The sequence below is a fragment of the Carlito syrichta genome, unplaced genomic scaffold, assembly GCF_000164805.1.
Source record: "Carlito syrichta isolate Samal-C Ts95f unplaced genomic scaffold, Tarsius_syrichta-2.0.1 Scaffold305245, whole genome shotgun sequence".
Lineage (NCBI taxonomy): Eukaryota > Metazoa > Chordata > Mammalia > Primates > Tarsiidae > Carlito > Carlito syrichta.
In genome coordinates this window covers 178,199-192,801 of record NW_007249341.1, presented here as the reverse complement: position 1 = coordinate 192,801, position 14,603 = coordinate 178,199, and the positions used below count along the sequence as shown (strand labels likewise).

The 14,603-nt window shown below is 38.5% G+C and overlaps 1 protein-coding gene across 1 annotated transcript in view; it reads left to right on the top strand.

The window, feature by feature from the left end:
- Positions 1 to 9,984: 9,984 nt before the first annotated feature.
- Positions 9,985 to 14,603, top strand: part of CSNK2A1 (casein kinase 2 alpha 1) — a 32,468-nt gene continuing 27,849 nt past the window's right edge. Inside the window, exon 1 of the mRNA XM_008061413.2 lies at positions 9,985 to 10,020. The gene's annotated coding sequence lies outside the window, so the exon portion shown is untranslated. The remainder of the gene's footprint in view (positions 10,021 to 14,603) is intronic.

Sequence of the window (14,603 nt, the reverse complement as noted above, 5' to 3'; positions counted from 1 at the left end):
ATTAGACATTTACCCAGATTTCTTTATCATGTTTGCATTTCTTAGACAGTTTTATGAGTCTTTTTCTTTTTTTTTTTTTTTTGAGTTGGAGTCACACTCTGTCTCCCAGGCTGGAGGGCAGTGGCACACTCATGGCCACCATAGCTTCGACCTGCTGGGCTCAGGTGATCCTTCCACCTCAGCCTTCCAAGTAGCTGGAACTACAGGCACGCACCAACATGCCCAGCTAATTTTTTGATTTATTGTAGAGATGAGGTCTTGCCATGTTGCCCAGGCTGGTCTCAAACCGATAGGCTCAGGCAGTCCTCTCACCTCAGCCTCTCAAAGTTCTGGGATTATAGGCATGAGCCACCATGCCCAGCCAATTTTATGAGTCTTTAAAAAATCAGTTAGCTTTGTTGACCCTCTTCTTGATGTTTGTTTTCTATTTATTTTATTTCTGCTTTTAATTTTTTTCCCTTCTACCTTGGGTTTGTTTCCATTTTTAAACTTATTGAAATGTGTGTAACTTATTAATTTTTAGCTTACATTTTTTTGTTTCATGCACATAAGTTTATAAATTTCCAAGTCCCACTTTAACTGTGTGCCACACGTTTTGAAATGTAATGTTTTTACTAAAATCTATCTGTATCCTATTTCTATTTTATTTTAAAAAATTTTTAAATTATTAATTGACACAATTGTACATATTTCTGGGGTATGTTGTGATGTTTCAATGCATGTATACATGGTACTGTGTTTTACATGTATCTCTTTTAGATACCATGCAATAGAATTTTCTTCTTTTTAAAAATTTTTTCAAATTAATATGAAGTAAAATTGACTCCTTTTTATATGCACCGTTTTATGAATTTTAACACACGCATAGATTTAAGTAACCACCATCACAACCAGGACATAGAACAATTATATCATCTTCCACGTGTTACCCTTGGTAACACACCCACCCTCCCACCCCTAATCTCTGGCAACCACTTTTCTGTTCTGAGTTACTGTAGTTTTATTTTCTCAAGAATGTAATATAAATGGAATCGAACGTTATGTAATATTTTGAGATTCTTCATTTCGCATATTGCCTCAGATTCATCAAATGGTTAGTTCCTTTTTTGTTGCTGAGTAGTATTCCACTTATGGCTGGACCACAGTTTTTTTATTGGTTCACATATTGAAGGACATTTTGGTTTCCATTCTTTGGTGATTATGAATAGAGCTTCTGTAAACATAAAGTGATCGTCTTTTGTGAACGTAAGTTTTCATTTATCTAGAGTAAATACCTATGAGTGGGATTGTTGGGTCATATGAAAAACTAATTTTAACTTTATAGGAAACTGCCAAGCTTTTCTAGTGGGACTATATAGTGCTATTTTGCATTCACTCCAGCAGTGTATGAGAGTTTCAGTTGTTCCTCATCCTCTGTAGCACCTGGTATTGTCAGTATTTAACTTATAATGTTGAATAACTTCAGATTTATAGAAGAGTTGCAAAGTTAGAGTCTTCTTATACCCTTCCCCCAGTTTCCCCTAATGTTAATATCTTATATAACCATGATTCATCATCAAAATAAGAAACTGGGCCAGGCGATATGGCTCATGCCTGTAATCCCAACAGCTTGAGAAGCCAAGGTGGGAGGTTTGCTTGAGGCCAAGAATTCAAGACCAACCTGGGCAACACAGCAAGACTCTGTCTACACACACACACACACACACACACACACAACTGGTCATGGTGGTGCCTGCTTGTGGTACTGTAGCTACGTAGGTGGTGAGGCAGGAGGGTCACTTGAGCCCAGGAGTTTGAGATTAAGGTGAGTTATGATGACTCCACTGTACTCCAGCCTGGGCGACTAAGTGAAATCCCATCTCTAATAAACAAGAAAATAAGAAATTAACATTGGTATAATACTATTAACTAAACTACAGACTATTTAGATGTTACCAGTTATTTCCTTTTTCTAGTCCACAATAACCACATTGTTTAGTCATCATGTCTCCTTAGTATCCTCCAGTATGTGAGTCTCTCTCAGCCTTTCCTTTATTTTCATGACTTGAAAACTTTTAAAGAAGACTGATGATATATTTTTGTAGAAGGTCCTTTAATTTAGGTTTGACTGATGTTTTCTCAAGATTAAATTGTGGTTATGGATTTTGGGGAAGACTACCACAGAAGTTAAGTGCCCTTCTTTTCACAACGTATCAGGGATATATGATGTCAAAGTGACTTAGCACTAGTCATGTTTCAGTAGTGTCTGCCAGGTTTTTCCACTGTAGATAAATAGTTGTTCGCTATTTCTCCCTAATTTAAGAAGAGCGTTCTAAGTCCAGCCCACTTGCAAAGGGAAGGAAAATTAAACTCCACCTCCTCAAGGGAGACTTGTTAGATATTTTATAGACGTATATAAAATATCCTGGAGAGCCGGGCTCGGTGGCTCAGTCTGTAATCCCGCACCTTTGGGAGGCTGAAGTGAGTGGATTGCCTGAGCCTGCGGGTTCGAGACCTGCCTGGGCAGTGAGACCTCATCTCTACAATAAATCAAAAAATCAGCGGAGCGTGGTAGCGTGCGCCTGTAATTCCTTCTACTCGGAAGACTGAGGCGGAAGGATCGCCGGAGCCCAGGAGGTCGAGGCTGCGATGGCCAGGAGCGGCCACTGCACTCCAGTCTGGGTGACAGAGTGAGACTCCAACTCAAAAAAAAAAAAAAATACCCTGGAGGATATACGTTGAGGCTGTGCAGATATCCTGTTTCTCCTAAAAGCTGCTTCACTCACTAATTTTGGCATCTGTCAATGCATCTTGCCAACAGCAGTTACTGCCCTGGTCAATGGTCATCTTCTATTTCTTTCTACACATATTAGTTGGAATTGTTATGTAAAAAAGATGTTTAACATTTATTTACATAGTATGGATGCATGGATATTTATTTTATTGTATGCTATTATTATTTTGTTAAAATTATTCCAGCTTTAGCCATTGGAGTTCCTTCAAGTCAGCTCTTATATCCCTTGGGTTATAAGATTTGCCAGACTATATGGTATTTTTCCTGCCCCTTCCTAGAATCAGCCATTTCTCCAAAGAACCCTCGTTCCTTTATTGGAGAATATTTAAGAATCAAGATCTGGGCACAAGGAGCTTTCGCTACTCTCGGTGTCACTGCTTTTAGGTACTCTCAGCAGACAAGAGCTAGAGATTTGCACCAAGTAGTGTCCACTCTGTTGTATAATTCTATGAGTTTTGACAAAATCACTTCTACAGAACTGTACAGATCAGTTTTGTTGCTATAGCGCAGTCACTCTTCTGTTCGCCATCTCTATGATGCAGCCTTTTGGGTCTGTCTGCTTCGCTTTAAGATTCATCCATGTTGTTGTTGCACAAATCAATAGTTTGTTTCTTTTTATTGCTGAGTGTTCCATGGTAGATCATTTGTTTAGACTTACCTGTTGGAGACCTTAGTGTCTGTTTTTTCAGTTATGAATAAAACTGCTGTAAACATTTATATTTAGGTTTTGTGTGAACATAGGTTTTCATTTTACTTGAGTAAATACCTAGAAGTGGTAATGCTGGTTGTATGGAAAGTGTGTGCTTAACTTTATAAGACATTGCCAAGCCGTGCTGGTGGTATAGAGGTGAGCAAAGCTCCTTTCCAAAATAACAATACCATTTTGCTTTCCCACCAGAAGTGAATTATTTTCTGTTACTCTGCATCCCTACCAGCTTTTGGTATTGTCAGTTTTGTTTTTTAAATTTTAGCCATTTTAATAGATCTATAGTGATTTTTTTTGTTTGTTTTTTTTTTTTTTGAGTTGGAGTTTCACTCTGTCACCCAGACTGGAGTGCAGTGGCTGCTCCCAGCCACCGCAGCCTCAACCTGCTGGGCTCCGGCGATCCTTCCGCCTCAGCCTTCCAAGTAACTGAAACTACAGGCGCGCGCTACCACGCCCGGCTCGTTTTGATTTATTGTAGAGATGAGGTCTCGCCAAGTTGCCCAGGCGGGTCTCGAACCCGCAGACTCAGGCAATCCACTCACCTCAGCCTCCCAAAGGCGGGGGATTACACCAAGCCTGGCTTATAATGATATCTTGTCAAAATTTAATTTGTTTCCCTAATGACTACCTGCATGTTTTCATTAATTTACCCTTATATCTTCTTTGGTGATGTCTGTTCAGATATTTTGTCCATTTAAAAAATGAGTTGTTTTCTTATTTATTGAGTTCTTTATATATAAAGTGTATATTTTTTTTAATCAAATATGTGGCTTGCAAATATTTTCTCCTTGCCTGTGGTTTATATTATTCTCTTAACAGTGTCTTTCACAGAGCAGAAATATTTTAATGTCAGTGAAGTTCAATTTATCAGTTTTTTCTTTTATGCACTGGAATATTTTATGAATCATGCGTTTAGTGTCATGTCTCCAAACTCTGCCCAACTCCTAGTTGCAAAATTTTCTCAAATGTTTGATAGTTGTACATGTATATCTACAATCCATTGTGAATTTTTTTTTTTTGAGTTGGAGTCTCACTCTGTCACCCAGACTGGAGTGCAGTGGCCGCTCCCGGCCACTACAGCCTCGACTTGCTGGGCTCCGGCAATCCTTCCATCTCAGCTTTGTAAGTAGCTGGAAGTTCAAGTGCACGCTGCCACACCTGGCTTATTTTTTATTTTTATTTTATTTTTATTGGAGAGATGAGGTCTCACCAAGTTGCTCAGGCTGTTCTCAAACCCGCCGGCTCAGGCACTCCACTCACCTCAGCCTCCCAAAGCATGGGATTACAGGTTGAGCCACCGAGCCTGGCTGTGAATTGTTTTTTATATAAGGTCTGAGGTTTTGGTTTTTCATGTAGATCTTTGAGGCTTCCAAAACCATTTATAGAAAAGATTATCCTTTCTCCATTGAAGTGTCTTTGTCAGTTATTGGCCATATTTGTGTGGGTGTATTTCTGTACTTTCCTATCTGTTCCAATGATCTATGTTTTATCCTTTTGTCAGTACCACACTGTTTTGATAACTATAGCTTTATAATAAGTCTTAAAATCAAATAGTGTGATTCTTCCACATTTATTATTATTCTTACTTTTGAGTTGGAGTCTCACTCCGTCACCCAGGCTGGAGTGCAGTGGCACACTCATGGCCACCCCAGCATCAACCCATTGGACTTGGGTGATCCTTCTGCCGCAGCCTTCCAAGTAGCCAGAACTACAGGCACACACTATCACACCTGGCTAATTTTTTTATTTATTGTAGAGATGAGGTCTCACCAAGTTGCCCAGGCTGTTCTTGAACCCGTAGGCTCAGGCAGTCCTCTCACCTCGGCCTTCCAGAGTGCTGGGGTTACAGACTTGAGCCACCACATCTGGCCATTTTTCTTCTTTCTTTAGGGATACCTGCTTGATAATACAATTTTAATTTGGTAGTAATTTTTTTTTTAAGCATGCTGCAGGTATTAAACTGTCTTGGCTTCATTGTTGGTTTTGAAAAATCAATGATTCTAATGTTGCCCTTTGAATGTCATCTATTTTTTTCTCTGCTTGCTTTTCAGATTTCTCTTTGTTTTTGGTTTTTGCTTTTTGAGGCAGGGTCTTGCTATGTCACCCAGGTTGGTGAGTTCAAGCAGTCCTCCTGCTTCAGCCTCCCGCAGTGCTGGGATTACAGGCATGAGCCACCTCACTCAGCCTCTTATTTTTTCATAGTTTTGACTCCTGCTACGTTATTGTAACTTCTAACCTGTTTTTCAGTTAGTTCGTTTTCTTTTCAGCTTTGTTGAATTTACTGTTAATTCAGTGCATTTCATTCATATCTAAAAGTTCTGTTTTGTTATTTCTTTGTTTGAAGTCTGCTAGGACAGTGTATTTGTAAAAACATTTGTAGGACACATTTGAGGCCGACAGCAAGGTACTTTTCTCCATCGAGTGCTTGTGTTGGGTATTAATAGAGATGACTGGCCCAGGGACCACTTTAAAACAAGCCAAATATTATATTCTTACCATTAGTGCTTTAATTTCTCTCTGGATCTTCCACTCCCCATTCACTATGGATGGATGATAACTCTCCAGCTTACTATAGAGAGGTTCTCCTGTTAGACTATATTGTGAGAGCTCTGGGCATTGTTTTATGTGAGAATAAATTCTAATATTCAGAGATCAACAAAGGCCCTTTGGACTTCCTTATTTGTATACTTCTCTGGGTTCTCATTTTTTATTCACTTTTGGCTATAATTGCTCCTCTGTCTTAGTTAAGAATGAGTATGTGTATGTTTAATCCATTCTCTTTAGTTGTCCTCAGTAGGAACATTGATTCAAATAACCTAGCCTACCATTAATGAAAACAGGAAAATTGCCTGCAAAAATCTTGATTTTATACTTTGAAAACTGGTGAGCTCTAACTGTACTTTCAGAGATTATCTATATTCCTTAGCTGCTTGTCTTTCTGGGCATTTTGCTTTGTGACTCGTATTAGTTAGCGTTCTCTTGATGGAACCAGTAGAATAGATATGTAGACATACAAGAGGGGGTTTATTAGGGGAGTTGGCTTACATGATTATGGAGACTGAGAAGTCCCATGGCAGAATGTTTGCAAGCTGGAGATCCTGGGGTGCCAGTAGCATCAGTCTAAGTCCAAAAGCCTGAGAACCCTGGGGCTGGGGAGTTGGGGTGGTCTCTGGTATAAATCCTGGCATCCTGATTTCCAAGGCAAAAGTATTTTCCTGGTTCTAGGAGAAAGAAGGGAAATACTTTTCTCCTTTTTTTTTTTGTTCTCTCCAGACCCCCAGCTGATTGGATGGTGCTCATCCACATGGAGGGCAGATCTTTTCTACTTGGTCTCCTCTGGAAACACCCTCACAGACACCCAAAAGTAATGCTTTATTCGTTCTCTATTCATTCTCTAGGTAGTCTTTATCCAGTCAAGTTGACACCTAAAATTAGCCATCACATGACCTCTGCAGTAGAACTGATTTGTATAGGGTGTAGAGAAAGGAAAATAAAGAGATTGTGAAGGTTGTGATTTAGTGCTTTTGTTTGTTTTAAGCACAGAATGGTACTGAGTAGAGTAGACACAGTCTCCAAGTCAGATATAAAAGAGTGACTGATCTGATGTGCTTCTTGTAGGGGATAATGAAGTGTACTAGACTTTGATTATTTTAGGATACATATAAGATATATTTTAGGATATACAGGGTCTTTAAAATTCTTGCTTAAAGTGTTGTGCATTCCAATTTCTTGTTTTAATGGTTTTCATCTGAATGATTCCCATGCATTCTTTAAAACTAAGCTTTTCTGTTTTTTAACAGCTTTTCCTCAAACATTTTAGGAATTCCATATATATTGATTAAATGAATGATGAGTTGGTGGTGGCTTAAATATCCTTCAATACCTGCAAAACACCATGACTTAATTCTTTCAAGCACTGACCACTTTATTGTTTTCTTTGTTCTCTTTGGACAGAGATACTTTCTCTTTATTCTCCAGAGCCTAGAGAAAGAATTTCTTCCAGGCAGTTGATCACACATTTCCTAATAATAAGTGCTCAATGCTCATAGATGAGCATTCTGCTCTTGATTTCGAAAAGAAGAGAAAAATTAAGAGAAACTATGGACATTTGAAATAACTAATTCAGATAATATTAGCTTCTCCTGCTTTTTTTTTTTTTAATTCACTTGCCCTTCTAATCATTGCCACTTTTTTAAAAGGAAAAGAGCAAATATGTTTGACTAGATTCTTATCTTTCTTCTACCACAAGGTAGGAAAGTGTATATCGTTAGGCTGCCCTGAGTTGTACAGATCTGGTGTATCTCTTTAATAGTTTTTGCGGCCTGATTGCTTGAAAAAGTTCATTCTCTGCAGCGATGCTTAAAAGGTGTTTTTCTTATAAAGCTGCTTTTCCTCTAAACAAGCAGTCCTGACACCATGTAGTCAGTGCAATCTAAACACCTTCCTCATTCTTTACTATAGAAATCTTTGTCCTGCCTGGAAGATTATGAGATCTGTTCATTTGCTATGTGTGGTTATTCCAGAAATGGGCGGGAGATTTTTTTTTAAAGATGGAAACTAATAAGCATTTGGGTTTAAAAGAACTAATAAGATTGTATTAAAGTCCCAAAAAGTTCTGACTTAAAATTCCAGAATAATCTTTCCCATTTCTAAAACTAGAAAATTCAATGAAAATGACTAATCAGATTTGTACAGTTCTCTGGTATTGGACCATTACTAAGGCTCTTGGTTTTTTTTTTAGTTGCCAAATTGAAATGGAATACAGTGGAACAGAAAAGATTAGAGAGAGGGTCTAGCTAAGGGCAAGAGGAGTTTTAATTAAAATTAATTCTACTATATTCAGTTTATGTCAATGAACTTAAGACTTTGGCAATGCATAATTTAGCCTCATGGCTTAATAGATTTTTTTTTTTTTTGAGTTGGAATCTCACTCTGTCACCCAGACTGGAGTGCAGTGGCATGATCCCGACCACCGCAGCCTTGACCTGCTGGGCTCTGGCGATTCTTCCACCTCAGCCTTCCAAGTAGCCATAACTACAGACATGTGCTATCACACCCGGCTAATTTTTGATTTATTGTAGAGACAAGGTCTCACCAAGTTGCCCAGGTGGGTCTCGAACCCTCAGGCTCAGGCATTCCACTCGAGGATTTTTTTATTTACTTATATCTTACTAAAGAATACGTCATGCAGAGCCATGTAATTGGCTTTAATATAGTCTGGCTTTAATAGGGAAAAATATGTTGACAGGATGTTTTTTGATAGATGTTAATTGTCTTCTGTTAGGCTAAGCATTGATCATATAAGATTTAGCTATGTCTTCAAAGTCATTCCGAAGGCTTTTAGGTAGACATAGTGGTCTAAACTCATTAGTCACTAAAGTTACACCTCCTCTTATGCAACTACATGGGAACAGTGAGCACTAAGTAAGATAATTTTAAATGGAACTTATTAGAAAAAGTAATCTTTTTTCTGTTAGTCAGATTTCTCTAAGGCATACTTGCATTATGAATAGTAGATAGGAAAATTCATCTACTAGATATCCAAAACTCAAGGCGCCTTCACAGTTTCCAAATAAGCTGTTGTAAAAAATTGCTAGCATAAATAATTTCTCCACTATTCTCTTAATTTGAATTATTGGGGAGAAAAAAGACAAATCCTAATTGTAGTCTTGTTGTATAATAGAACAAACTCTAGTATTGGGAAAGAGAAAGGGAAGAAACAATTACTCAAGAACCCTTGGCTTGGTTTTCCAGTTCTAGTTGTATCAGATGATCTAAGATGTTTAGGAACACCCTATACTTTGGAGACAACTTTATTTCCATTTCATTAAAAAAAAAAATAAACCAACATTAATGTGATCAAATAATGTTTACTGAAATGCTACAGACTGTAAAGCTATAAATTTAAAAAGGTAAATTAGATGTGGGTCTTGACTTCATGGAATTAAGGGTCTAATAGAGATGTTAAGGTTTGAAGACTAGTGTGTGTGTGCAGAGGAAAGCAGTTACCTTCTATAGAAGTGGGAAGACTTGAACCTTGGAGACCAGCTGACACTGACTTTGAATCTCCACTCTATCTGTACTGGTATTCTTGGTCAAGCTACTGAACTTACTTAAGCTGTTTCCTTATTTGCAGGTTAGAAAAAGTAATATTTACCTCATAGAGTTGTTGGGAGGATTAGATATCTAAAGCTAAGAAACTCTTTTAGCTCCAAACATGTAATATCTACTTGTTCAGAATCTCCTTTTGAAAACTTCAAAGCCATTTTAAGCTTAAGTTCAAAATCTATCTTGTGAGCTCTCGCCCAGAATTTTTTTTATCACCATGAATGGAACCAACGGTCTATCAAGCCAGAAATCTAAGAATCACCTTCCACTTCTTACTGCATTTTCCAGTTTATCCAGAGCTGTTGATTTTACGCCATAAATTTTGTTCCTCAGGCCGGGCCTGGTGACTTGCACCCTTAATCCCAGCACTTTGGGAGGCTGCGGTGAGAGAACTGCTTGAGCTCACAGGTTCGAGACCAACCTGGGCAACTTGGTAAGACCTCATCTCTACAATAAATGAAAAAATTAGCCAGGCATGGTGGCGTGTGCCTGTGTTTCCAGCTACTTGGCAGGTTGAGGCAGAAGGATCACCTGAACCCAGAAGGTCAAGGCTTCGGTGGCCGTGCGCATGCCACTGCACTTCAGCCTGGGCAACAGAGTGAGACTCCAACTAAAAAAAAAATTTTTGTTCCTCAAGTTAGTTCACTTATCTCCACTTCTACCAGCCTAGTTCATGCTATCATTATTTCTGTCACATGTGCTACTGTAACAGCCTGCTGTCTCTCTAAATCTTGTCCCATACTCAACCAGAGTAAAAATTATTTTTAATGTACATATGGGTGATTTTTTTGCTTAAAACTTTTCAACGAATTTCCATTACCCTTAGTCTACAGATAAAATATTTAATGACATATTTGTTTCACCCTGTTCTGTCTTGCTCACTCACTTATATTCCTGAGGCCTTAGCGTAGTACTTTTCCATAGTAGATGCTTAGTGAAAGAGCCAAACCGGTAATTGAGAAATGTAGGCTGTCCTTGTGTTTCCTTTGTTAGGCTGCATTTGAATATATGTTCACATTTATAGGGATGTAAGTTAAATACTATTTATGAATAAAATAATGTTTTTGGTTGGGCACCGTGGCTCATGCCTGGAATCCCAGCACTTTTGGGAGGTTGAGGTGGAAGGATTGCTTGAGGCCAGGAGTTGAAGACCTGCCTAGGTCATACATCAAGAGCCTGTCTCTATTTATAATTTTAAAAATTTATTTTATTTTATTTTATTTTTTATCTATCTATCTATCTATCTGTCTATTTATTTATTTATTTTTTAAATTGTAGTCTCACTCTTGCCCAGGCTTGAGTGCAGTGGCACACTCCTGGCTCCCGCAGCCTCAACTCCCTGGGCTCAGGCAGTCTCCACCTCAACCTTCCAAGTAGCTGGAACTACAGGCACGCGCCACCATGCCTAGCTAATTTTTTGATTTATTGTAGAGATGAAACCTCAACAAGTTGCCCAGGCTGGCCTTGAACCCGTGGGCTGAGGCAATCCTCTCACCTCGGCCTCCCAAAGTTCTGGGACTGCAGGCTTGAGCCACAGTGCCTGGCTACTTTTTATATTTTATTTTAAAGATGTGGGGTACAATTCAGGATTAAGTATACCAGTGGACATTGTACAAGTAAAATTTGGGCCTCTACTTTGCCTGATTTAGGATCAGGTATCCTTATTGATGTTGTGTCTCCACCCCCACCCTGGCAGTATCCCGCTACTGCCAATCCCTTTCTTATAGTATTGTGATAAATGTTCAGGGTCCACTTATGAGTAAAAAAGTTTAAATAATATCTTTGATGACTTCTCTTTCCTGTCTTTTCACATCCTCTCTATCACTGTTTCTTCATCCCCCAATCCCTCACAGTACCATTTTATTTATTTGAAGTTGCAGAGCCACAATTCAAGAGCACTCTTTTATTCTCCCATATTATTAATGAAGGACAATCATTTGAAATTCATGTGAATACCTTCTTATAAGCAAAATATTTGCTATACATGATGTAAAGGGAAGCATCTCTTTGGGGTACAGCAGACAGGTAGCTAGCTAGTTGTCCTCCCAAGTGGACAAGCAAATCTACCATTTCATAAATTAAGTACAGCTGATAAGGCCCAAAGCTGCAAGGGTCATTCAGACGAATACTTGAGAATCTCAAGAGTTCTGTTAGTAATTAGTCTTGCTCTGCTCTTTAAAGAGAATGCCAAGGCCTTAAGAGAGCAGAGGAGGCCAAGCTCGGCGGCTTGGCAGCTCAGCCTATAATCCTAGCACTTTGGGAGGCTGAGGCATGCCTGAGCCTGCAGGTTTGAGACTAGCTCTGGCAACTTGGTGAGACCTCGTCTCTACAATAAATCAAAATTAGCCAGGCTAGTTTCGGCTACTTGGAAGGCTGAGGTGGAAGGATCACAGGAGCCCAGCAGGTCGACACTGGGGTGACCATGAGCATGCCACTGCACTCGAGCCTGAGCAACAGAGTGAGACTCCAACTCCCAAAAAAAAAAAAAAAAAAGAGCAATGGAGTACTGGGTAATATAAGAATGTACGTGGACTAGTGAATAGGAATCGAGGCATATTTTCTGTATGTCAGGTGGTTTCCAGGGAGAAGTGAGGACTAATTTTTTAATGCCATATCCACCCGTGAGTTATGCTTCAGAGTCTGGGAGTTAGCCATGGCTACTATAATTTTTGTATTTTAAAGAAAACCAAGACTCTGACCTTTTAAGGATGGGTTCCTGCTTATTACCTTTCTACTAAGGAGCTGTGGCATAATAATCATTTAATATGTTTGATCTTAATCTCACTTTATCTTCCCTTCTCTCTGCAAGTACAGTTAGGCAGATTTTGTAAGTGATGAACCAAAGCTGGGAGGGGGCCAACAGAGAGATTTAATTCAGGTAGGGATTTAGACCTAGGCCTCCACTACTTGTTTCATCACTATTGTGTCTAACCTCAGTAACTAAATTTGTGTTAGATTTACAAATTTCTTAACCTGATAGGGAAAGGACTTTGACATCCGTAGATGAATGGTGCCTTATAGGTATAAAGTAACAACCAGAAGAGTGAATTGCCTGTAAAGGTATCTAGAAACTAAAGAGAAAGATACCATTTCTGTCAGAGGAGAAGTTGAGAATTTAAAAGTTTAGTATCTTAAAAGTTATAAATTTCTGGGAATCATTTTTCTAATGGTTTTATGCTGTTATTTATACTGTTTTGGCTGTATTCACACACACTCCTTTGTTTACAATTCCCTGGTATCTTGTGCTGCTGTCAGTACAGGCATAACAGTCACAGAGAAAGTCAGCAGTCCTACATCTTAGATGACTTTGTTTCTTTGGGAAGTTGAAGAAAAGTGCTTGCTTTTTGGTTTTTGCTTGTTTGGTGTGTATGTTTGCACTTTTAACTAGTATTAGGTGAAGTTAGATTAATATCACCCAGGTTGTTTTGTAAAGCCAAAGAAATAAATAGTTGGAAATAATTTAAAGACTATTTTGGTACTTGAACGACTTTGTTGTTTTCTGACCATATCGATTGTACCATTTATAGAATTACAGAAGATTTAAGTTGAGCAGAAGCAAGTTACAGGAGTTTTTTTGGATGAGAGAATATAAGTAAGCAATATAGGTCTTTTTATATCATGTATTTGGAATGGGAGCACTAATATAATTTGTATTTATCACACTTAAGGAATTCAGTATTAATCTCCATCCTACACTCTCTTGCTATTCTTCTGAAAGCTTTAAGCCACCAGCACCATGGGCATAAGGAGCCATCTCTTCTGGCTTTATCTTTTTTGGATATGGTAGCTAAGCTCCAGCTTAAATACAACCTTGGAAAAATGAGCATTTTGTAAGAGATAAAAGCAACAATGGCATAGTGTGATGCTGAACACGTAGGCAACAAACAAAACATCCCGACTGAAAAATGGGCAAAAGCCTTGAATAGATATTTCTTCAAAGAAAATATACAAACAGCCAATAAGCACATGAAAAGATGTTCAACATCATTAGTTATTAGGGAAATGCAAATCAAAATCACCATGAGATGCCACTTCATACCCATTAGGATGACTCTTATAAACAAAAAACAACTAATAAGTAATTGATAAGGTTGTGGTGAAATTGGAACCCTTGTGCACTGATGGTAGGAATGTAAAATGATACATCTGCTGTGGAAAACAATATGCTGGTCCCTCAAAAAATTAAATATAGAATTATTTATTATATGGTCCAGCCATTCCTTTTCTGGATATGTACCTAAAAGGTTTGAAAAACAGGACCTCAAGCAGCTATTGTTCACCTTTGTTCATAGCAGCATTGTTCATAATAGCCAAACAAACCTGAGTGTCCATCAACAGATAAATGGATATGCTATATACAGTGATATGCAAGGGGTCCCCCCAAAAAAAGTTGAATTAATTTTTGGAGAGAGGCCCCTTGCAAGGCTTCTCCCCGCTAGGTAAATATTCTAGGAACATCAGCAACACAGTACCAGCTAGCATTGTGAGAGATTGTATTTGGCTTCAGTAGATTTTTTTTTTTAAGTGTCTATCACTGTGTTTGCACCACGCTGAGCATTCAACAGTTTTTGACCCCTGTTCCCCGTGCCCCACCTTCCTATTCACCTGATCTTGCCCCCAGTGACTTTTGTTTTCCTGGATACAAAAAGTCCTCAAAAGGAAATGTAGAAGAAGTGAAATTTAAAATGGCAGAATCACTAAAAATGTAACACAACTGACGAGTTCAAAACCATTTTGAGCAGTGGAAAAAGTGTCTCAACAGGTGTGTTGCATCAAACAGCGAGAGTACTTTGAGGGTGACTGAAGTTTAAACATGTAAGAGTAAATACACAATTTTTAATAAGTAAATTCTGGGGAGTTTTTAGTCTCCTCTAGTATCATTTGGCTTTAAAAAGGAGGCTATAGGCAGTGATTCACACCACTTTGGGAGCCCAAGAGTTTAAGACCAGCCTAGGCAACCTAATGAGACCTCATCTCCCCCCCAAATTTTTTTTTTTTTTTTTTTTTTTTTTTTTT